This window comes from Crocodylus porosus, unplaced genomic scaffold, assembly GCF_001723895.1.
Source record: "Crocodylus porosus isolate Cpor-Errol unplaced genomic scaffold, CroPor_comp1, whole genome shotgun sequence".
NCBI classification, from domain to species: Eukaryota; Metazoa; Chordata; order Crocodylia; family Crocodylidae; genus Crocodylus; species Crocodylus porosus.
This window is the reverse complement of record NW_017728943.1, coordinates 59,457,212-59,482,887: the sequence shown is the minus strand read 5'-3', so window position 1 is coordinate 59,482,887 and position 25,676 is coordinate 59,457,212. Positions and strand designations below refer to the sequence as shown.

At 43.8% G+C, this 25,676-nt stretch overlaps 1 protein-coding gene across 2 annotated transcripts in view; it reads left to right on the top strand.

Annotated features, from left to right (window-relative positions):
• Window positions 1–25,676, top strand: part of GLTSCR1L (GLTSCR1 like) — a 76,733-nt gene that overhangs the window by 17,603 nt on the left and 33,454 nt on the right. The window contains exon 1 of one of the 2 annotated variants that reach the window (XM_019549414.1): window positions 6,947–7,089. The exons of the other annotated variant lie outside the window; for it this stretch is intronic. The gene's annotated coding sequence lies outside the window, so the exon portion shown is untranslated. Of the gene's footprint in view, window positions 1–6,946; window positions 7,090–25,676 lie in introns of those variants that run through there. 2 annotated transcript variants of the gene reach the window in all.

Sequence of the window (25,676 nt, the reverse complement as noted above, 5' to 3'; positions counted from 1 at the left end):
CTTTAAAACAAAACAAAACAAAAAAAGGCCTGTATTCACCATAGAGGCAGGGGCTGTGGGGTCTCTTGGCAGAGCCCCGCCAGGCAGCACAGGGCAGCAGACCTTGGGCTGGGGCCACTGGGGCTGTCACTGTGCCCTGCACTGTGCTCAGTGACCTCCATGGCTGCTCAAACTGCTAGTAAGTGCTGGGTTCCCCGCCCCCCCCAATGCTGGAGGTGGGGTGCTCAGAGGGCTGGGGGTAGGTGGGGGTGGGGCTGGGCAGGGAAGTGTTTGGGGGTCAAGGGGTGCAGGCAGGGTCAGTGGGGGTCCCCTTGGTCCCCTTACCCCCTCCTCCCTCAACCCCTTACTGGCAGTGGAGCCCGGGTCCAGCTCCCTGGTACTGGCATGCTGCCTGCCGTCATGGGCAGGCAGTGTGCTTCAGCACCAGGGGGAGGGCAGCCATAGAGATGCTCTGGCAGCCAAAGCGGACATGGTCCCAGACTGTGCCCTGCTCTGCTTTTTTTCTGTGCCCTTTTCTTGATCCCTTGCTATCCAGGGATCTAGTTTTGCCCCCACACTGCAAACTTGCAGCGGGGGGAACCTTTTCTTATTCCTGCACATGCCTCTTGCAGCATCTCAAAGGGGTTTGAGACACTACAAGAAGCATGTATGGGCTTGTCTGGATGTGCCCTGTGGCTTGGCTAAAATATCAAAAAGCTTACTAAATAAAGTAAAAAAAATATATATATAAAATTATTTCTAATAGATGCTACTCTAATTAACAGTCACATGTCTACTCTTATTCTCTCTCTAGGCTATATCCTGTTTAAAATTAGCCAAACCACTAAATGTACTTTAAGCGACCTTCAGCGAGACCTTTAACCATTTTCCCCCATTCCATTTTTTTGAGTTTTTTTTTTTCTAAAATGGCTCATGCCTTGCAAGCAAACACTCTGCTATCTCTCCATTAAGCAGCTTAAGGTCTACCATAGTGTACAACATGCCCTCTTCCCAACCAATGTTTCAGCTTCCTGCTCTTGCCTCCACTTTAACTATTGACCTATGGATATGTATCGATTTATATGTAATCACATGTATATGTATTCATGCTTATACAAACTAGCATCTAAAAGTAGTGTGTATTGGTGGAGATGGGACTATGATACCAAGTTAACTTGGGAAACATGTTAATTATTGGAGCTGAAGGGTATCATGGAAGGAATATGTGCATGAGTGGGACTTGGGGGAATCTGGAAGGGGCTAGGGAACAAGGCTGGAGTAGGGTATGAGACTATAATGGGGCTTTCCCAGGGCCATTTGGATGTTGGCACACCACCTGATTCTCGTCTGCCATTCCTTGATGGAAAATGATTAAGATATTGCCCAGGCGGGAGGCTGCCCATTTCCTGCCCCAATGCCAGGAGGCATTATCTGCAGCTCCGAGCCTGCCCTACACTGCAGCCTATGTCTTGCAGATGGTATCTGAGCTCTTAATGTCTCCAGCCCCACACTGGGCCTCATAACCCTCTAGTCTGAACCCCAACTAGATCCTTCCTAATCAGGCAGCTTACTCTGCCTTCATTCTGGGCTGCCTAGCTCCCTGTAGTCTTCCCATTCTCGGGTGTGACCCCCGCCGGATCTTTGGCCACACAGGCTCTTGCCTTGCCTCCAAAGCCAGTCGGAACCCTAGGCCCTCGGCTCTGGGGATCCCTCACAGTGGGCCCGTGGGCCTTTTGACCCTTCTGGTCCTGGGTCCAGCACTGACCAGTCAAGGGTGCCTCAAGTCAGGCTTCTGAGCAACTAACCCATGCTGTCTTACATGGATCTGCCTTCCCGGGCCCTACCATGGGGTTGCCCTCCCAAGTTGTGGGAGCTGGGGTTATTAAGGTGCCCTGACCCGCCTTTCACTGGGGTGGTAACTGGCCTGGCATTTCCTAGGGGCTCCTGCACCACTAGGAGCCCCACCAGGCCACTCATCGCCAGCAGGGTGCAGTTTTAGGCATGCCTAGGACCAGGAGCCACCTCTATCCTCATAGCCCCAGGCCATAAACCTCCAAGCTGTTCCTCAGCCTCAGCTCTGCCAGCTGATGTCTCTCTCACAGTTGCCAGCAGCAAACTGCTGTTTCACCCTACATATATCCTGGGTCTCAAAATGGCTGCTGTACTCAAGCACCTGGCTGCTGCCTGCTTCAGCCCTTAAACTGGCAGGCACCAACAGTGCCCTGCTACAGAGATGTATCTCTAAATCTGCTAAATCCTAAATCTGCAATCCAGTACGACAATAACACAAATTATTTGTGCAAGAAATTTAAGATACTGTGGAATTAATTCCTTTAATATCACTTTTATTCTTCCAAAGCTGGTGCTTCTGGATCTTCATTAATAATTTCAACAATAAAAGTGAAGGGATGCCAAAGTTGGGTAGATTTTGGGTCACTGTGGGATTAAAATTAATGACACCCCTCAAAATGTGATATGGTAGTGATACTGGGTGATTATAGAGGGATCAGAGAGTATATACAGGGAATGGGGACTGGAGAGACATAAGATGTGGGTGAAAGTTAAAGAAATGGGACAGAGATTAGAAAAGGGGAGAGGTGTTTCATCAGACTATCTCTTTTTGTCTTCATTTTTTTCCTGAACCCTAATTTCCACTTGTGCACAGCAATCCTTTTCCCTTTGCCTCCATTTCAGCTGACACCCCCCATGTCTGTCCAGATCTGCGTGGACCTGGTGTATCTTTAGCAACACCATCCCCTTTCAAAGATTTCTGCTGTGCTTCTGCAAACTTGCAATTCTCCCCTCTTCTCTCTCTTCATTTTTACTACCCATAGTTTGCTATGGAGCTACGTTATGGTGCACTAGAGGTAACGAAGAGAGAGGAGGACTTTGGGGGTGCCAGAAAATGATCAGAATGTGTACAAGATGGAATTTGAGGAACAGGATTTTTATTGGGTGGGACTAGGCTCTTCAGGGAGCTTAGGATCAAAAAACACTGTTGACACATTTGAAGATCTCTGCTCCTTGGTGCTCTAGGTAAGTGAAGACATGGAGCAGTCTTCAGGCAGCAGTGCCTTGGTGCAGAGACTTTCAGTGATTCCCTGTAGTTTCAAATATTTCTTTTATCAAAGTCAGTAAATATTAAGCTACCAAAGGAAAGGATTTGGCAAATTCAGTTGTGGACTGTAAATTTACTGTGCTAAATCTGGAGAGCAAATTCAAACTTTATAAGAATGGAATAAGAAGTACTGTTGACACAGACTATTGATGTACACTAAGGCAATCACAATTGTATATAAAGTGTATGCTGTCGCACTGGCGACATATAGATGGTGCACCCCCTGTGAAAAGGTGCCACTGACACTGCTGGCAGTGCCTGAGGGTGGCCACTGCTCCCCCCCCCGCTGTGCAGCGCCCTCCACCCCTCCGGGTATATGCAGCATTCATGTGCTATAGATTTAGTTGTAATCACACTGATAATGTATTAAATTATGTAACTGCAGAATCACTGCTTAATCTGTTGTTATATTGTAAACATGTAGTTGAGGCCTTGACCACATTTCCCAGAGGCCTCTGAGGCAGGCCCCAGAAGCCTGAGAGCTAATGATGTTTTAAATCTTGTCAGTGAAACATGAAAGAATTTGAGACAAGGACAGCACCTCCCTTTCTAGGAAGTCTCAATAGTAAAGTAGGTGCATTTAAAAAAAAAAAAAAAAAAAAGAAAGGAACCTTGTGTGATAGGAAACCAAATCTCTCTCAGAATATTAAATCTTGCCTAATCTACTTTTTCCAAGGATGCAGAACCCCTCCCACTCAACACAGGGGGCATAGACAATAAAAAATTAGATTCTCAAATGCTTAGTAGCTTGTTGCTACTGCGCAGTAGCAGCTGTGTCACAGTAAGTGCCCGCCAACACAATGTTGCTGTAGCGATGAGCTAGGAATGAAAATTCAGAATGTGCCCAATCAGTAAAAGGTTCTTCTTCCCAAACCTGCTGAACTTAAATTTTGAGAGACCCAATAGAGACAAAATGCTTCAACACAGCTTCCTGCTTCCTACGGTTCAAGGAGAGACGGTTCATAACCAATGTTGCCCTTGAAACTCCTTCAAAAGGGGAGAAGTTACTGCACAGCCTCTTTTTAGCAATTTACGCTAGCTTCCTTGTGGTTTTGACAGGAGAATCTATTAAAAACTGTTTGTTCTGTCCCCTCCTTTTTCACACTTAACATTTTCCATTCCCTATACTTGTGCCTTGTGCAAGAGTGAGAAAAGGAGAAACATATTGAGAAGGCAGTATTTCTCACTTTTCTCTTCATCAAATAAGAAGAAAGCATTTGGGGCCTCTTGGTTGGAGGCCAGTTCAGTACTACTTATTCAAGCAAAAATTCCCATCAAAGTCAGTCATGTTGAACAAGGTGCAATTCATGACAGTTTTACATCCAGCAGGCATTTTACTAGAGTAAGAAACTTCAAGTGAGGCCTTCTGTGTGTTTGGTTTAAGATGAGATGGCTCAGGCCATTAGAAATAACTTACATTTTACCTGAGGGAGAACATCTTGCATTGGAAAGCTTGTCTAACTTTATCCCAGCTACATCGTTAGTCCAGTGAAAGAAATCACCCAAAGAAATCCTTGCCTCTCGCACAATTAAAATATTGTCATTAACAGGACATTTGGGGACAATGTGAAAATTAAGTATGTAAATAATGTGGCCCTTTTATTTTTGAATCTCCCTGTGAATATTGTTTTCAAATCAGTCACTTCTAATATGAATTAAAAATGGGTATGTTGTAAGACTTAATCAGAAAAAAAGCTGCTGCCACACTAAAAGTTACCAAATCCTTCTCTCAGTCTAAAGAGGTTTGATACAAGTAATTGGCCAGGAAGGGGGTTGGGAAAATGAATTTTGGCCCACTGTCTGCAAAACCCTGGAAGTTAAAACTTTTAGCAGAAAAAAAATGAGGAACTCATCTTTAAAGGGTTTTGTTATTTTTATAAAAGATGTTAGTCTAAAATCTTTTCAAGGCAAGTATTAGGTTTCTGTCCTGGATGGAAGCTTTTTAATGAAGGTGACTTGCAGGATTACATTGATATTTTAACAGAATTTATTTTGATGTTACGGACAGAAAACTTGTTGGACTTCTTATGTGCATGCTTTAAGAGAACAGGTACATTTGAGAACTTTTAACTAAACTGAAGAATGATCAAATTTAGCATTCCCCAGTGTTCAGAATGTTTCAAGCTCTGGGTTGAAGCCTGCATTTCTGGGATACTCAAACTTGGAAATCAGCACAAATTCTTCATATGCAGCAGTTTCAGCGCTGGGTCTTTAATGTTCACTTTATTACTGCTCTAACCATTGAACCTGCTTCAGTGGGTACTCGCTTAGCATAACATTTTTTTTTAATAAAAATATAAAAGTTGCCCTAAGTTAACTGATGTTAACTGGAAGGAGGCTCATCTCTTTACCCCTTTTTTAAAAAAACAAACAAACAAACAGTAGAAAGAGTATTTTCCAAGTGGAGGAAATCAGCCAAGCTATTTCAAGGTGAATTTGTTTTCCTTTTTCAGGGACAGGCAAAGTTGTCTGTCTTGTTTCTGTTCTCATTTTATTTTAGTCTTTTAAGCATGAACACAGGGAAAGTCAGTAGAGTACAACTTGTAAGTGAAGGTGAGCAACTATTAAACATATGAGTAAGGGGGAAAAAACCCCCTCTTGATCTTCAGTTTCTTTACAAGAAAGAAAGTAATAATAATAAAAAAAACTTTTGAAAGGGACTGACTTGCTAAAAATGGGAAAGGTGAGCAGCTCCCTAGCTCTTCCATTCTTTTAAACAGTAGTAAGAAAAAAACCAAACAAACCCTGGATCTTCAGGGGGTTTTTTGGGGAAAGAATAATAAAACTTTGGAAGGGACTGACTTGCTAAAAGGAGAAAGGTGAGCAGCTCCCTATCTCTTCTGTTCTTTCAAACGTGAGTAAGAACCCCTCCCCCCCATCTTCAGGATTTTTTAAAAAAGGAATATACTACTACTACTACTACTACTAAAACTTTTGAAAGGGGCTGACTCACTAAAAAAAGGAGAAAGGTGAACAGCTCTTCTGCTCTTTTAAACAAGAATAAGACCCCCTCTTTCCCCCCAGGATCTTTAAGTTTCTTTGTTTTTTGGAAAGAATAATAACAAACTTTTGAAAGGGGCTGACTTGCTAGAAAAGGAGAAGGGTGAGCAGCTTCCTAACTCTTCTGTTCTTTTAAACACGAGTAAGAAAAATACCTTTAGGTTTGTTTTTTTCTGTTGAAAGAATAATAATCTTTTGAAAGGGACTCACTTGCTAAAAAACAAGGGTGAGTAGCTCTCTGGCTCTCCTGTTCTCTTGAACATGAGCAAGAGAAAAAGCCTGGATCTCTATTTTTTTGGGAAAGAATAATAATAATGACAATAAACTTCTGAAAGGGACTGTCTCGCTAAAAATGGAGAAAGGTGAGGAGCTCCCTAGCTGTTCCATTCTTTTAAACGGGAGAGCACAAAACCGGATCTTCAGGGTTGTTTTTTTTTTTAAAAGAATAATAATGATAATAGTAATAATAAACTTTTGAAAGGGACTGGCTCGCTAAAAAAGGAGAAAGGTGAGCAGCTCCCTAACTGTTCCATTCTTTTAAACGGGAGAGCACAAAACTGGATCTTCAGGCGTTTTTTTTTCTTTGAAAGAATAGTAATAATACTACTAATAAAAGAAAACTTTTGCAAGGGCCTGATTTGGTAAAGAAGAGAGAAGCAGGGAGTTTAGCGGGAGCCCGGCGCTAAGAATAATGAGGCTAATGTGTGCGGTGCTGCGCCTGCCGGCTCCTCGCTGTGCATTGTCTGGCTGCGCCGGGCGCGAAGCGCGGCTCGCTCGGTGTGGTGTGCTCCACTCCGCTCCGCTCCGCTCTGCTCTCCTCTCCCGCTCGCTTTCTCTTTCCCCCTCTCTCACTCTCTCTCTCTCTCTTTCTCTCTCCCTCTCCCCCCTCCCTCGCTCGCTCTCTCGCCCGCTCGCTCTCTCTCTCTTACACTGCCAGCCCCTGATGTGATGGCGAAGAAACCCCGTTGACAAGGCACTGCTTTTTCATGACGGTGAGTTTCCCTTTGAGTGTATTATAATTTTGTGATAAAAATTTCAAGGAAGAAAAAAAAAACACACAACCTCCTTCCTCCCTTCCTTCGGGGAGGGAAAAGAGAGGGGCGGCGGGGGTGGGGGGGAAATCTATCTCCAGACAGACAGCAAAGAAAAGAGGAGCAAATTAAGAGCCAGGAGTTGCCAAAACCAGGATATTAGGTTTCAAGCCCAGAGAGCTATTGGCTCCGGGGCTCTGTGTATAAATATCTATCCAGCGAGGAGCGGGGAGCCGGGCGAGGGAGACGGCTGGGGGTGGGTGGGTGGTTGTTGGGCAGATGTTAATTCACATGGAAATGAAATATTTATTCCTCTTTTTTTTTTTTCGCTTCTCTTCCCCTGCAGCGAGGCTGTGGCGGCGGCTACTGAGGGCACTTAGAGGGAAGAGAGCGAGCGAGGAGAGAGAGAGGGAAAAAAAAGAAGTTGTTTCATAAAATAAAAGGAGGAGAGAGGGGGAGAGCGAGGAGGGAGATAAGGTTTCAGGTCCAGGCTGATAGCTGCAGAGGGAAGGGGAGAGGTTTGGGGTGGGTGTTGTGTCGGGTTTTTTTTTTTTTTTCCTCCCTCTCCCTCTCTCTCTCTCTCTCGCGCTGATGCCATGCAAATGCAGGCGAGGGGGGTGGGGGAAGGAGTGCTTTTAATGACTCATTGATTGAGCCGGGTTAAAATTAGTCGTCGTTGTTGTCGTTCGGGGTTTGGGGTTTTTTTTTGGTAGTATTATTATTTGCCGCCCCCTTGATGGCCATCGGGAGGGAGCTGGGGGAGAGCGCGAGAGGCAGAGGGAGCGCGGCGCGGGGGAGAATGGAAAAGATTATTTTTCTATCTCCTCCCTCCTCTTTTATTTATTTTTTTGGCTTCTCCCCGCGCTCCTCTTTTTGGGTGCTTTTCTCTCAACCTCCCGTACGCTGCCGGTCAGCCGGCCGGCGCGGGAAGATGGAGCCGCCGCCTGCCCGCGCCGCTTATTTTTTTTTCTTAATTCGTCTTTTTTAATTTCTTTTTAATGCGTCGACATTTTCCCTTTCCCGCCTCCGCCGTGGGGATGATTCCCCCCCCGGTCCGCAGTCACTGTGCGGGGCCGCGGCCGGGCGGGAGCATGGAGGAAGCGAGCGGCGCCCGCCTGCCCCGGCTTGCGTCGTCCCAGGGGTGGCGGCCGGGCCCGGCTTCCCGGTGCTTAACTATCACGGGGGGTGGGAGGGGGCGCACGGGACAAGAGGCAGCACTGCGGGCGGCGGCGCCGGCGGTGCGGGGGAAGATGGCGCCGCCTGGCCGCCTGCCAGGGTTTGTTGCGCAGTTTCGCGCTGACACTCGTCTTCTTTCCCCACCCCCGCTCCCGCCGCCGCCATCTTGGGCCCGCAGCGGCCTCTATGCCCAGGCCGGGGCCGCCAACGGGGGTTCCCTGCGCTTGCTGCCGTGTCTGCTGCCCGGGAGAGGGGCGCCCCGCGCTGAGGGAAGCTCCCGTCTGCCCCAGCGCCCGCCGCTGGGGCCGAAGCTCGGGCAGCAAGGGGGCCCGGCGGGCGCGGGACAGTGGGGTCACGGCGGGGCGCGGGAAAATGCCTGGGGTGGGGGTCATTACAGCAACTGGATAGTTGCAAAAAAAGTTATGTGCAAGCTTTCAGACACGCAGGGCCTTCCTTGGGCAAAGAAAGAAGAAAAGATAAACACGGTGAAATTAAAAAGTCTTTCAGATCTCTCACCATTTCAAAAAATTACATCAATGGTGAAATTAAAAAAACTTTAGGATTTCTCACCATTTCAAAAGATCGATCAACCTATCTAGTTTTTGAAATGGTGAGAAATCTGCAAGTTTTTTTAATAATGTATACACACAAAATGGTGAAATGAAAAACAGTGAAATTTGAGAGTTTTTTAAATTTCACCACTTTTAATTTTTTTCAGATATATTTCTTTTGAAATGGTGAGAGATGTGAAAGAGTTTTTTAATTTCAGCATTTTTAATTGCTTTTTTTTTTTTTTTGCCTGAGAGAGGATGTGTATATTTCAAAGCTTGGAAATAACTTTTTTGCAACTATTTATTTGATCTAATAAAAGGCATTGCTTCTACCATAAGACTTCACCTGCCTTTTGTGCTGAGACCAACACGGCTGCTGCCCAGATCCCTGAAATAAGGGAGAGTTTTTGACACTTCATTGGCACACACTGGGCAGCAGCATCCCGAGTGGCTGCAGAGCCCATAACTGGGTGTCCATGTGAAAAAGCCTTGCAAACTCCTGCTTACCCACATGCTCAGGACAATTAACCCTTGGTTGAGCAAGCTGGGATCACTGTTGTTGCGATCCACTTCTTGGTAGATATGGAGTATTTATTTTTTGTGTGCAACTGATATAATTTTGTGCTTTTTTTTAAGTTGCTTTAAATTGATTTTTCCCAAACGCAGGCTGCCTTTAATGCAGGAGTGTGCAATTATTTTGGCTTGGAGGGCCACTGTAGGGATTTTGGTGAGCTGTTGCAAGTGGGTGCAGAGGGTGATGCTGACATAGCTGGGGAGTGGGGAGGCAGTGAGGGGGCCAGTTGGTTCTACCTGGTCCAGGTCTGTCCACCCTGTACCCACTGCTGGGGTGCCAGATGGAGTAGGCTGGCAGGCAGGGTCTTCTGGAAACCAGTCTGGCACCCCTGTGGACAGGGTGTGCTCGGCTGGGATGGGACTGCGGGTGGGCAGGGAACACCTTCCAGGAGCGGGGTAGCCAGAGCCAGGATCAGGGCAGAGCTGCAGTGTGGTTCTGGATGTACAGGAAGCAGATCACAGCTCTGTCCCAACCTTGGCCCTGCCTGCCCACCCACAATTCTGTTTTATCTGCCTGGCCAAGCATGCCCTGCCTGTGGGGGTTCTGGACTGGTTCCATGGAGACCCGCCTGTTCACCCATTCCAACTGGAGCCCCTGGTGGTGCGCGCGGGGCAAACAGCCTGGGATGCCTGGGCAGTGAGTGGGGTTGGGTCTGGTAGCTACAGTCAGAGGGAGCTGCTGCTGGGGAGCTGTCCAGCTGCTGTGCCACCCCGTGCTGATATACGCCCTGGGGTGGCAGGACTAGCTGTATGAGCTATGGCTCAGGCTGTTCCTGCACCTGGGCTGAGGGGGATCCAGGGACATGCTGCTGGGTGGATAGAAAATCTTTCCCAGCAATATTTTGCCCATCCTTACTTTAATGGTAGTTCCGTCACTACAGGCTTGGTGGGTTGTGTTTTGGGGTGGTGAACCTTTTGTGAGACTTCCAACTGTAAAAATCAAACAAACAAAAAAACCATTAAAAAACCCTTTTCAGTCGCATTCTTTGTCAGTGGTTCTCAACGTTGTTAGACTCAAAGCACCCTTCCTTAGGCCCCCTGTGGGAAATGCCAGCTCTTAGGTTTTTGCTTGTTTTTTTTACTACAGAAAAATAATAGGGCAGTTCTTCTGTTGCAAGGAACTCAGAAAGCCCAAAACAGGTCAGGATGTTTTTAACATTGTAGATTTATATTTGAAATCTCTGGGTTTATCCCCTTAATCATTTTTGCACACCTTAGACTTAGCACTGTGTAGTACCTGCACCACCCTTGAAAGTGTCTCAAGGCACACATGGTGCCACAGCACCCTGGTTGGGAATCACTGTTTTATGCAGTTTAAAGCATACCTATTAATGTTAGATTTTAAAAGGCCTAACGTCCATGCTCATTTTTTTTTTTTTTTTAAAGAATGGAATCTAAATTCAGGACTGCCATCTAATACTATGAAGGCATGTTGGAGTGCTTTTGAACATTAAGCCTTTTGAATCCTTACATGTTGTCAAGCCAAGACTTTTTCCTAATTTCTTCATTTATGAAGAAACTGGGATATTTGATTCATTTTAAGGCAGTTTTTCATGTCTATCTATCTTTTACCTGTATTTTTCACAGTCCCTCTTGGTAAAGCCTTGTTGACTTTGATCTGTTTATTAAAGATGGGCCATATTACTGACAGAACAGTAAATTCTTTCAGACTGTAAAAATTGTGTTATAAATGTTTGCTTACCCTTAGAATGATGTCTCTTAATGTGTACTTGTGAAATCCATGATATAATGAAATGCATCATTGCATTATTGTGAATAATAATCTTGGGACATAAAGGAGTAAATTTATTAATAACATAGTCTATTTAAATAGCAGAATTTCTAAAATTTTCAGTAATGGCTAAAGAGACCCCTTGCAGATTATTGTACCAATGTGTGAAAATTAGACCAAATACTTGGTAGAAGTTTCAGGGACACTGCATAACTTTGCTGCTCAGTCTTGCACATGCTTACCTCTGTTTATGTGAGTTGTTTCCTATGTTTGTAGGTTTGTAACCTAAATTTTTAGCAAGCATCAGTTAGGCATGGTATTTTTTTTTTTTTAAGATACCATGTTGCTTAGGCTGTTTTGTGTTCTTTTGGCATAAATATATTTATCAGGGCAGGCATGTGAAGTTGCACAATCCTTTTTTAACAACTATGGTATGACAACTATATTGCTAGTATACATGAAGAAAAACCATGTTTCACCAGTATAATTTGTTTAGCTCACTGGGTGCGATTTTATTGTATCAATAATCATAGCTTTGCTAGTACAGTTATTTCCATGTTAGAAACACTTTTTCAGTAGGCTATACTGGTAAAGTGTTCCAAGAGGACATATAATCTTAGGTCAGATCTGTGCTGCAAAGTTTTGCTGGTGTAGCAGTGTTTGTTAGAAGAGAAAAAAAAATAACAACCTATGTAACCTGCTTACACTGGTAAGCACCAAATCATACCTCACTTATTTAGGTGTAATGACAAAAAATCCTCCTAGTTCACAGGAGTGGGCTAACTTGCCTGCCCCCAATGGGGGGGTGTGTGTGTGTGCGCGCACAGGTTCTGCTTGTGTATGGGATCAGGCCCACCACCCCAGCCCTGCACGTGCCTCATGGCTCCATTGTGCACCTTGTAGGTGCTAGCAGGATCCTGAGCACAGGGCCATATCATCTGACCCATGGGGCTTGGGAATTTGGTAGTGGAGGAGTAGTGGCAGTGTTAATTGCCACCACTTTCCTGTAACCCCAAATTTCCAGATCCTTGAGCAGCTTGGCGGGCCAGATCACGCGACTGTGGACTGAAGGTTGAACACCCCCGGCCTAGGACACTTTTTATTAATATAATTTTATATAGTTTTGTAACGTAGATTGTCTACAATAGTAGCATTGCCAGTTCAGGTAAGTTGCTATGCTATAATGACAATGTTTGCTAGTGTAGTTGCAAAATTATGTTTTCACCTGGTATAGCTTATTCTGGGGACTCCGTTGTCCCTTGGCAAAATCACAGTTTACTAGCATGACTGAATCTGTGCAAGGACTCTCTTTGCTGACAGTTATATTGGTCAAGGATTTCACCTCTTTGCACCACTTCTTTGCACCTGTGCCACTAGAAGTTTACAGCATAGATAAGGCATGAGAAATTAAAGACTTGTACCCTAACCAACATAACCATATTAACTACTATTATAGATGCAGTTATACCATTAAAAAGTCTTCTGTTGGTGTAGTTAATTTTCTTTGGACAGTTAGTATAATAGAAAAAATGCTAATAGAATAGAACCCAAAGTTTTGGTACAGTCATGGTTCACAACCCACTTAGAGTGCAGTGGGTTGTTGAATTAAACAAACTGCTTAGCTGCTTGCTGTGGTTTTTACCTCAAAGGTTGTTGCTTCTCTCACAAGCTGGAGCAATGCCATGGTCCCATATTGTGGTGTAGCTGATGATCAGAGAAACAGCACCCTTTGAATAAAAGCCACAATATACAGCCAAAGCACCTCAGTGATCCCATGCAGCTGTTTGCTGTGGCTGCATACACTCCTGGCTAGTTTGCAAAATACATCTTTGTGGGCAGGCAGGCAGGGGGAGGGGGAGGGGAAGAGGTGCGGAGGTAGAGGGGGCAGGGACATCACCTATCAAAGCATTTGGATTCTAGTATACAGGTGGCACCTATCTTAGGTGGGTTTTGTGGTGTCACTGTTTAGAGTAAAACTCTTTTTTTCTTATTTAAATTGTGTTGGAATAGTTAAAGCATCAAACCAGCTCTTCCATTAACAGTTATACTGGTAAACCAGCGTTTGTTCTATTTCAGGAGGTGAAATAAACGGATAGTATCATATACCTTTATGCTAATTAACTGCATCCATATTAAGAGTTCTACTTCTATAAATTTTATCAGAAGAAAAAATATTACCTCTTTCACTACAAAATTAGACTAATATAGCATTTCTGGTGAGGACTTGACTTGGCCTTTTTAGTTACAAAATCCCATTTTGCTCATTTTACTTAGAATTGCCAAGTTTCCAGATTGATGAAGTAGGAACAAAATTAATTAGTCTGAAAGGATATGTAGTTTTAGTTAACACTCTTCTCCTTAAATGCATTCCTTAGATTAGATTGAATATCTTCTAGAATAGTTTCAAATCATATTTTTAATTACAGTTATGTAAATTCTCCCATAAAACATTTGCAGTGCCCTTCATTACAAGGAGGTACTTAAAAGTTTTAAAATTCATTGCAGCGGGAAGTGACCATCGAGCTAAGAGCTGGTCTTTTGACATATCGCTTGAGCAAAATTTCTGTTGACTTCAGTGAATTGTGCCTGAATGAGGAGTTATAAGATTGGGCCTTAGAGCTGAATTAAGAGATTTGTAAATGGGTGAAATTCTGGCCTAGTTGATGTCAATGGCAAAACTCCTATCGATTTTCATTAGATGCCAAGTTTTGCTGTATGCTTTTTAGAGGATTACTGCTCATTTTTTCCTGGGAGTTGCTGTCAAGCCTGTAGCATTGAATCCCACCTATCAATTCACTGTGTTCAAACATTAGTTTCCAGAACAAGATAATTGAAAGGTATAGAGTACTATGTTCAGCAGTGAGTTATCACCAGTAATGTACAGTGCTCTCTCATACCTTTGCACTTCAGATGTCTTTTCTGAGATATATGATTATTATTAGTGTTTTCCTAGTAAAGTATATATAAAAAAAAAAAAGTCTTCTCAGTACATGGATTAATAAATAAGTCAACTAAATTCTCTCCTCAAATGTTAAGTTCTGGGATTGCATTTGTTCACTTTCCTTGCTTAACCCTTTTTAAGTTTAGCAAACTATGAAGTACAGACGCTCTCAACAGAAAATGAAACAAACCCAACTGAAAAAAACACTAGTACAAGAAGCTGTTTACAATACATTGCAATGTAGTAGCTAATTTAATTTGCTATACTGTTGTGTATGGCTGTGTGGAGCTTATTAAATTGAGCTAGGTAGGAAGAAATTTATCCATCTTGTAAAACTTTGAGCATTAAAAAAAATCCCTCTTCTGCATGAGGATGAAAGCAAGAGCTTTCAAAATTTGTTGTGGAAAGCAAGAAAGAAAAATAGATGTCAGAATTATTTATATGAGGAACAGCTGAGGCAGAAAAGATGTAGAGGGACTGCTCCGAGAAAGCTCATAGTACTATATTTTTGGTCACTTGTGGGAGGTGGAAGACTGACGAGAGGAATTTGAAATAGGGTTTCTCGCGTTGTGAGTGAGGATCCAAAACCAGATAGGTTCTGCCTTTTTCACTCAACGTGGTTTTGACTAGAAATTCTATCCTAGAGTTGAGAAAGTTTTGGCAAAACTGGTGTGACCCCAAAGAAAGCTTCAGTTTCAGTGAAAGCATGTAATGTCAAACAAATTCAAAGTCAGCTCCACTTTTAACATAGAACAGAAAGCAAGTAGCAGTAGCACTTGATGGTTCATGAATGCATTCAGCAATAAACTGTAGTTGAGTTGGCTTTCACTGAAACTCGTATTCTTAAAATGGCATGCATGTTTTAAGACTTTTTACAGTACATTTAAGTATCACCGAGTTATTTTTGGATCCCTTGTACATGGTACTCAGAATACTTTTCCCTGAAGTCTGATGAGATTTCTCAGTTTTGTAAGCTAAGCTAATGATGCATGAAATTTAGTGCATCGTGAATGAACTACTTGTATCTCTTCTCCTGTGGCAGTTGCTTTAGTATGCATCCATGTATTTACCCTTCTACTGCAGAAAGGTTGTTTCAGTTTATAAGGACCCGCTCTTTTAAAGATGGCTGGTGTCTCCTGGCTAAGAGTTTTCAAGTCCCATTGAAGCTGATGGGAGATGGGGAAACCGGAAGAAGTAGTCCACAAAATGTAGCACTTTGTATGTTTAATAGGTGGGTGTTGTTGGATATGCAGTAATTTGATAAGTTTTCCCTTATTTTATCAGCTGTATTTTTTTCAGTAAAAGGGTTTATGCAAATGATTCTGCAGATTTTAAAGTGACAAATTTATTTTCCTACGGTTTCAACATGGAATGTCTTTCAAAGTCTATTATTCCCATACTCTAATGTTATCTAACCCTTTAAATCAAATGTGTCAGTTTTAGAAGCTTGTTTTTACACCAAGGAAAAAAGCTGGAATTTTAGATGTGTACCAAGGAAAAAGCCAGTTTTTTAGCCTCTAGTCTGCAAATGAAGAATACATTTATTTATTCAAATACAAGAATACCCTGATTATAAGACATCCCCCCAATAATTAGATATGGACAATTTATAAATTTGATATAAATTTATAGATTTCATAGCCACTAGGGCTGGAAGGGACCTTGGAAGATCATTGAGTCCAGCCCCCTGGCCCAGGGGCAGGAAGTCAGGTGGGATCAAAGGATCCCAGCAAGATAAACATCCAATTGACTCTTAAAGGAGTCCATAGTAGGTGCTTGCACCACCTCTGGCAGCAAAGAAGTTCTTCCTTATGTCCAGCCTGAAACAGTCTTGGAGGAGTTTGTAACCGTTTGACCTTGTCATCCCTTGGGGCGCTCTGGTGAACAGGTGTTCCCCCAGATCCTGATATACACCCCTTATATACTTATAAGCAGCCACCAGGTCCCCCCTGAGCCTGTGCTTTTCCAGGCTGAAGAGTCCCATGGCTCTCAGCCTCTCATCATAAGGTCTGTATTCCTGCCCTCTGATCAGGCTTTCCTCGGGACTCTCTCAAGCTTCTCCACATCCTTTTTAAATTGTGGAGCCCAGAATTGGATGCAGTAGTCCAGCTGTGGCCTCAGCAAGGCCAATGGCATCCTGGGATTTGCTTGAGAAGCATCTATGGATCCAAGCCAGGGTTTTGCTCGCTTTACCAGCTGCAGCATCACATTGGTGGCTCATCTTCATCTTGTAGTCAGTCGTGACTCCCAAGTCCCTTTTGGCCAAGGTGCTAGGAAGCGGAGCACTACCAAGCCTATAAGTATGCTGCGGGTTTTTCTTCCCAAGGTGGAGAACCTTGCATTTTTTGGTGTTGAATGCCATCAGGTTTTTGTCCGCCCATTTTCTGAGCCTGTCAGAGCCAGCCTGGATTACTATCCTGTCCTCGGGTGTGGATGCTTTACCCCAAAGTTTGGTGTCATCGGCAAACTTGGCCAGTCCACTTCTGATACCAATGTCCACATCATTAATGAAGTTGTTAAAGAGTAGAGGCCCTAAGACGGAGCCTTGGGGGACCCCACTGGTCACGGCACACCACGATGATTGACTTCCGTCAACTACCACTCTGTGGGTCTGACCTCAGAGCCAGTTGCCCAGCTAGCAGACTGTGACATAGCTGAGACTGCAGTTGGCCAGGTTTTGTAGGAGATGATCATGGGATACCAGATGGAAGGCTTTTTTAAAACCAAGATATATGATGTCAATCTCTTCTCCCTTGTCCAGGTGATATGTCACCTGGTCGAAGAAGGAGATGAGATTGGTTAGGCAAGACTCACCCGCAACAAACCCATGCTGGCTATCCCTCAGGATGTTGCCATCAGCTAGTTTGTCAAGAATGGTCTCTTTGATAATGGTTTGCAAGATCTTCCCCGGGACAGAGGTCAGGCTGATGGGCCTGTAGTTTTCTAGATCTACTTTGCTCCCTTTTTTTGAAGATAGGCACCGCATTGGCCTTCTTCCAGTCTTCCGGCACTTCACCTGAGTGCCATGAGTTCTTGAAGATCCGTTCCCAGTGGCTGAGCTATGATGCTTGCCATATCCTTAAGTACCCTAGGGTATAAACTGTCTGGGCCAGCTGCCTTGAAGGTGCCAGCCTCTCAAGGTGTTCCTTTATGTGGTTAACATTGAAGGGTAACAATTCTCCCTTACCCTGGCCGTCCCATACCATATTGAACAGGGCTGTCCCTTGGGGCTGGTGAAAAACTTATGCAGAATACCCATTAAGCAGGCTGGCTTTTTCTTGGGCATCAGTTGTCAGTTATCCCATATGGTTTAGCAGGGGTCCCTTGTTACCCTTGCTTTTCCTCCAGCTCCCCACATATTTAAAAAAGTACTTTTTATGTCCTTGATATGTGTAGCCAGTTGGACTTCAGTCGCAGCTTTGGCTTTCCTGATTCACTCTCTACAGGTCTGGACCAGTGCAGAGTACTCCTGCTTTGGGGTGGATCCAATCTTCCATCCTTTACAGGTCTTTTTTTTTTTTTTTTTCTTTTAGACGTAGGAGGTCCACTAGTTCCCTGCAGAGCCAAGGGGGCTGCTGTGCCTGTTTGCTGCCTTTCCTCCAAGATGGGATAGACGCTGCTTGTGCTTCCAGGATCGCTCCTTTGAGGAGCAACCACTCATCCTGAACTCCCCTCCTCTTTGGGTTGTGGTCTCTTAGGGCCTTGCCAGCAAGCCTCCTGAGCTTGTCAAAGTCAGCTTTCCTGAAGTCAAGGACTTCTGCATTGCTGACTGACTTGCCAGCTTTACGGCGGATGGTGAAGATGATCATGGTTGCTGTCTCCGAGCTTTCCTTTGATTGTTAGGTTGCTGATTAAGTCATCTCCTGTTCCCAGTACCAGATTGAGCAAAGCTTTTTCTATTATTGGTCCGTAGAATTCTTGAGTCAGATAGAGCTCATCCACGCACATAATGAAGCTTGGTGACCGTTCGGATTTGGCAGAGTGCTCTTCCCACGAGATGTCTGGGTAGTTGAAGTCTCCCATGACAACCATGCACCTGGAGTGTGCAGCCTCAGCCAGTTCCCTGGCGAATTCCTGGTGGAGCTCTTGATCCTGGCTAGGAGGACTGTATTAGACTCCCACCATTGTGTCCCCTGTGCCATGTTCACCATGGATTTTTAACCCAGAGAGTCTCCAGTCATCTACCCTGGGTGTCAGTGTCAGCTTGCAGGACATGTAGGTTTCCTTGACATAAAGAGCTACACCCCCACCCCTTTTGTCCACGTGATCTCTCCTGTACAAGGTATAGCGATCTGTACAAGGTATAGCTGTCTGTACAAAGTATAGCCGTCTATAATTTTCAGGGTATAGAATATAATTATTGGAGGTTTGTCTTGAATATGTCCCCTTTTTATTGCTACAGCAGGAAAAATAAATCTTGTGGGGGGGGGCGGGGGAGGTAGTTTCTGTGTCCTCTGCTTCCTAACTTCTTCCCTTTCAGCTCCTTTCCTCCTTATGTCACACCCTGCTGCCTGTGAGCACATGGAAATAATGAGGGAATTTGAAAAAATGACCTTGAAATAAACATAGCTGTAGTATTTTGCATATAGTACCCTTAGACTTAGTTCATACAGATTTGATGCATTTTACCTTTTTTGAAACTGCTGCAAATTTTAGCACAGGTACTTCATAAACTCACTTAAGCAATGCTTCTGTATGTCCTTCTTTATAGCACAAACTATGCATAACATTAGTTTAAAGCCAAAAGGCTCATGCTTTGCATGGGGCTGGACCCCAGCAGAGTCAAGAGCACTTCAAGCCATGGTGACCCCTCAGCTCAGCACTGCTCAGTATGTGTGTGTATTCTAGATACTGCCTCCCACCCCCCGCAAAGGATCCATGTGCTAATTAGCCCCCCACTCATGACTGGAACTGGGTGTTCTTGTTATGAGTCCTGGGATCATCCCAAAATTTGTATGCAGATGAGGTATAGGCCATCCTGTTCCAGATTCACTTTATGGAGGGCAGGGCCACACTAATCATATGTGCCAAGCTGAGGGGGTGGGGGAGAGGTGACACAGGGATTCTGAATGAATTTTGGGGGCCAAATTTTGTGATGTTTGCCAGACATTTAAGGTTGGTAAAGGAACAGGAATCATTGGAAATGGGAAAGAAGGGTGCAGCTCCGCTATGGAAGTGAAGAGGAAGTTGAAGTGCATTAAAGTGTAGTGGTTTACTATGACTTAAAAAAAAGTCAGTGCTGAGGAGAACTGCGCTCAATTGGCATTATCATATATATTATTCAGCTGTGCCCATATTGGTTAATGCAACACATCTGAGATCACCTCCATTCCCTCATGCACGTTGAGACACTGCAAGCGCCCTGATCCTGCCAAACTTTTCCACGCCCTATCAACCCCCTAGTGAATCCTGTCTGCCCCCACCCTCCCAATTTCCCTGACCCTGCTAGCACTCCTTATTCCCTCTGCAGACTCTGCCTGCCCCCTCAAACACCCACATCTCTTCCATGGTCCCTGCTTCCCCCCACCCCTGATTCCCTGATCTGTTCCTCTGATCACTTCCCCCCAGCGAGGGTACTCCTTGCTCCCTGCCTCCTCCCAATCTTTCCACAGACCGACTCCCCACCCGAATCCCTCCATCCTGTTAGCTTCCTTGTTCCGACTTACCTTTGATCAGGTGGCCATTTTCAACTCAATCTAACTTCCCCAAATGTCTGTTCCCAGTCATGGGGTGTTGCAAAAAAGTTGGTTTAACATTCTCTGTTTTTCATACACAACCTGTTAAGCAGTTTTGCATTTTTTCTGGTCTCAAGCCTTACCTTACAAAAAGAGACACACTTCTATTATCTCCACCTCTACATTCTTGTGAAGAGTACATGTAATGCTTAGAAATAATTAAGATTGGTTCATTGGAACTATAATTGCCATACTTGAGGTCAGATCATACCTTGATACTGAACCCTACCTAAGATATCCAAAAGTATAGTCAACTTCATGAGAACATCTTCCACAGAGCTGTTATTTTTTCTTCCCCTGTGTATGTGGGAGAGGGTGGGTAGAAGGCAGCAAATGGGCTGGACCTTAGCTCCAGTCCATCAAAATACTGGTTAGCATAGCAGTATGTTGATATTAGAGAATACCAAGGGTCTGTTTCTAGCCCAGGTTGCTTTTTCACTTGGAAGGGATTCCAGAAGACAGATTATGGAAAGATCCCTGGTTACTGTATTTGGAAACAGTGGTTGTGTCTACATGTGCAACTAACACACAGTAAATTACTGTGCAGTAAAATAAAGTGCAGTAAGATGTGGCTGGGAGCGCATCTGCACGTGCATCCAGTCCTGGGCTGCTCCTGCCCTGTTATGCTCTCCAGCAGCAGCCAGGGGAAGCTCCAGGCTCCCCCATGTCCCAGCCCAGGGGCTGGCAGGAAGCACAGGAGCTGGTCCCAATGTGCGCAGAGCTGGGAGATGGTTTTTCCCTTCATCCGGCGCGCGTTCTCCCCCCCCCCCGTCACCGGGGCTAAGCCAGGCAGCAGTGGCCCCTTGCATCTACATGTGTGTTACTGTGCATTACGTAATGTGCCATGTATCTAGTACTTGTATGTATTAGTGCTAGCAAACAGCATGTTAGAATAATTTGATATACAGTAAATCCAGTACATGTGCAGATGGTGATGCTTTACTGCTCATTAGATTAGTCTAATGTGCAGTAAAGTGTCTTATGTAGATGTGCCTAGTGAACATGTATCCAGAACTACCACTTAACATGTAAAAGGAAGATCCTGTATTGAGTTGAAATCACTCTAGTGCAGGCTGCGTGCAGCTTCAGGTAGTGATTCGATTTGGAGGAGATCCGGCCTGATTCGGTGGCCGAATCTCCGAATCCAAATTAAATCAAGGGACCAATTAAAAGGTCCAAATCAATTCAAAGCTCTCCAAATCTTCTGAAAAGATTCGGAGAGCTTTGATTTAGACAGTCCCCAGGAGCTGTAGCCATACTTGGAGCTGGTAAGTAGGGGGTAGTAACAGGGCTTCCCTGGTGCCTACTCCTTCTGTTTAGCTTCCCTGGTGCTTACTAGCCTCTATTTGGCTTCCTGGACTCTGTCTGCTGCCAGATTTTTCCTTACAGTAATAGGGGTGTTAGTTTCCCTGTTACAGTAAGCAATAGGCAAAAAATCTGGATTGGAGTTGTTCAGAAAAACCAGTGCCGTAAATTACTTGTTCAAATAATTACCACTTTCTATCTTCTCAATGTGTAAATTACACCAACTTGAGTCCACATCTGGTTGTACATTGGGACAGGGGAATCAGTAGACTTTAATTTGTATGATTTTAAGTTTTGTTCTGACTTTGTCAATAGATGAGCCTAAGGAGTTGAACGTGCTTACCCAAGGGGTGAATTTGATCTGATATCTTTAATTTACTTATCTTATAGTGTTTACAGAGTAGTACTCACCATGGTCTCTTGTTTCTAGAGAGTAAAATTCTGTTAGTTACACTGATGCAAATCCAGAATAACTTAATTGAGGGAACATCTACACGTGCAATGAATGTGGAACAATAAACTCTAGTTTTTGTGCCAGAGTTCTTGGTTTCAGGCATGCCATTTGAATGTGTGCCTGGGACTGTAGCGTGTTGAGCCGGGTTGAAGCAGCCCCAGCTGGCAGTGGGCCCTGCCAGTGGCTCAGCTTGAGCCTGCTCCAACTCTGCTCAGTGTGCTGAGGAGGGGCTAGCTGGGGCACTGGCATGCTCTAGTGTGGCCCTAGCTAGCAGGCAGCCCCTGCACTGAAGCACCCCATGCCCCAGCCAGCCGCTGTTACGGAGTAAAGCATGTGCACTGTTAGGGAGTAAAAAACTCCGTAGTATTATAGTACTTGTATTTACACGTACTATCCTGCTGTGGGGTTTAGTTTACTCCAGCCTAATAGCTTTGCAGGTATAGACCCTGAGTTGTTTACTTTGGAGCTAATTAGTCAACTATGCACTTATGTCTCATGTATCACACCCTGAGTTTAACCACTTATTCCAGATTTACACCATTGACTTGAGTAGAATTTGGTTAAGTACGTAATTAGCTTCACAGCTTAATACCAAACTTAAATCATTTTTCCACAGACCACATCCCTTTTGTGTACTCTTTATAGTTTTGAAGACTGTCAGTGTGATATCATTTTACCCTAACAGTTCAGTATGGCATTATATCAAACAGAACGTTGTGGTTCTTACTTGGGCATTTGAGGCTGTGGTGGCAGAAAGTTGCTAAAATGTTTCTGCAACTTAACACATTATAAATAATAACATCTGGCATATGGATGGTGTCGTGTCAGAAAAATGGGACAGTATTAGCACATAAATGAGATGTATATTTTTTGTATCGGTGTTGAGGTGCTGTTGCATTGAGCGTGTAAAAACAGCTGGTATTAATATTCAGCAAATATCTGTTAGGTCATTGATAAACTATAAGAAACCAGAAAAAAAGGGATGTTAAGTCCCTTTTAATATGTGCACTGAATTCTGCTGGCATCAATGAGAATTTCTGGCATATGGAAATAAAAATAACTTTGGTTTTGAATTGGATATCTTTAAGTGAGTCATTTTATCTACTTTTGTGTTCATTGTATTACAGATTGTTACTATTTTGCAGTGCCATGGTTTCTGGTTATGTGAAAGCGTAGTCATTCACAGTTTTGAGAAACAGGTATATGAAGCTCCAGAATGAGCAAAGATATTAGTGCATCTTTCTAATTCTGATGAAAACCAGCCCTACAACTAATATAATCTGTTCATGCCTGCTACCAAAATAAATATTTTTCATGGGTTTTTCTACATAGACAAACAGTATGCAATCAGTGTTAGGAGTGTATGGACATAAGCAATTGTAATATGTATTTTGTCCCAAAGGCCACAATACTTATCGTGAGCCTCCAGTACTTATACCAAGGAGGACCTTAGAAGTAGGCTCTTTGTTACTGAGAACTTTTTTTTCCATTTTAAAAACATCTAGTTCTTGCCTGTGTTGCAATAAGCTTTGGTCCCTGATTCGGTGCCGAATCTCTGGATCTGAATTGAATCAGGAGACCCATTAATCTCTCCAAATTGAGGAAGAACCCTCCAAATCGATTTGGAAAGATTCAAAGATTCGGACATGAACACAGCTTTAAATGTTTTTTCTACATACATCTAGGTAGTAGGCAGCTTGTCAAAGTTGAAATGGTGGGGCGGATGGAGCATCTCACAGAAAAGTCGGGGGTTCCCCAGCGCACTCGGCAGCAGACCCGGAAGTGGACTGGAAGCACCGGGGAGGGCATTGGGGGCCCCCCCTGGCTTGGCAACTGGTGGTTCCTGGGTCTGGGGAGACACCGACAGGTCCCCTTGCTGCTGATTGCTGAGCTGGAGCAGTGGAGCGGGGAGGCCCCCCTGTGCGCTTCCTGGCGGATCCAGAAGTGGACTGGAAGTACTTCTGGTCCACTTTTGGGTTAACTGCCAAACACGCAGAGGACCCCCCATGCTCCTGTGGGATGCTCCATCCACCCCAGCATTGCAGTATTCATGAGCTGCGCCTGGTACCTGGAGGTATGTTTAAAAAAAAAAAATTCAAGCTGTGTCCAAATCGCTGATTCTCTGAATCAGCATTGAATCTTCAGATTCAGTTAGATGATTCAGTGATCCGAATCAACTAATTGAATCACTATCCCTGATTCGGGCCTAATCCTAATCGAATATGGCCCATTTCACACACCTCTAATACACATACTTTTAAACTTGTCCCTCCTCCCCTTCAGATTCAATATTGAGTGCAGGGACTTGCCCTTAAAAGTCCGTTCCGCTGGTAATGAGACTGTAAGAAGTAGCAACTCACAGTTCGTTGCTCTGGAAGCTTGCTTTTTGTGGGGGCCTCCTTAACTATGACTACCCTGGGTCCTTGGGGGTTAATAAAATGCAGAGTATTTTGTTTTTCCTTTATTGTATTTATGGTATGTTGGTTAGGCTTTAATATAGTTTGAGATATGCAGAATGGGGAAAACACATTTGTAGGGTGTTTAAATTTGTTAGGGTTTTTAAATAAATCAGATAATGAAGACTATGAATCAGTGTATGTAGTTTTACGTACATTGTATTTCTTTGCAGTTCTGTCTTTTCCTTTCTAAACTTATTTTGTAGATGGTGCAAATGGTGATATTTTAATGTCATTTCAGCTCATTTTGATTTTTTTCAGTCTAAGTAGTAAAAAATACTGAAGTTCAGCAAATTTTTATTTAGACATATTTCTTTGTTAGCAGTATTTAATTCTTATCACATCATTAGAGTGTATTTAATGGTCCTTTAGGTAAAGAATTTTGATTTTTGTGATGTTTGTTTCTTCTCCAGTTGTTTATCAGCAGCTGCTTTAATAGTAGTATCCGGTAATATATTTACAAATAGAAGAAAATACACTGACATAGTGAGTTTGTCTGGGATCTTTAAAAGCATTTTATGTAATTAATAGCACAAATCCTACTGACTTGTAGTGGAACTTGTGCCCTGAGTTACTTAGGTACCTTTGAAAATCCCTCCTTGATATTATACATGAGGCAGGGATTCACTTCTCAGAACACAGGAAAACATGTAGTAAAACTCAGCTAGTTGCACTGAAAGATATAGGTTGACTATTAAATATACTCGTGTACAATGAAGTACTACCACAGATAAGTGTGTTGTACTTGAATAGTCAAATCATGAGGTATTGACAAACGTACATTTGTAGTGCATTCAAAAAAGGAAGGGAAGCTGCTGTAGCTACTGTTACCATATGGGTGCATCTACATGTGAAATTAAAGTGACACAGTAAAATGCGGCACGTATCATGCTGAAATTTATTGCTGCTGCTCCTCAGCCAGCCCTCTCAGCATCTACACATGCATTGCTGCACAGTAAATAATGCCATGACAGGATCATATTTGTATTTACAAGTACTGTCCCATGGCGGTGTTTATTATTTTGCTGTGACCTAATAAGGCCACACATGTAGATGCAGAGACTTTGTATGATTCTATAATAATAGAACTGAGCTAAAGTTATGGACAAAAGGACATTGAGAGCAGTTTAAAAAGGAAGGGGAGCTTCTTTACAGCAGCTGTTACATTCTAACAGTTACATATGCACAAACTGGGAGTGACACAAAGCAAAACAGCTTCAACATTAACATTGCTTCATCCAGAGTTGGAGTTGGAGTAGTTTTGAAGCGAACTCACACAGGTGTAACTATTATATCATAGCAACTTCTGCATACTTCCCAAAGCAGTTTGTGCCCCCTTTTGAAGCTACTACAAGTGTATGTTTGTCCCTACCCTGAGATGAGCATCCATACTGAGTATTTAGAAGTGCACATCAGTTCGATATTAGATTGGCACCGATATAAAGAAAAATTGTCTATATCAGAAATTGGCCTGGTGTGGCTGATTTATTTGACCAATAAATGCCCGTGCAGCACAGCACATGGGCAGTGAGGAGAAGAACCTGGCAGCATGCAGCTGGTAAGTCTGTTGTGGTGAAAGGGGAGGGAGGGGGAAGAGGGATGGGGGGCAGATCAACATCTCCCAC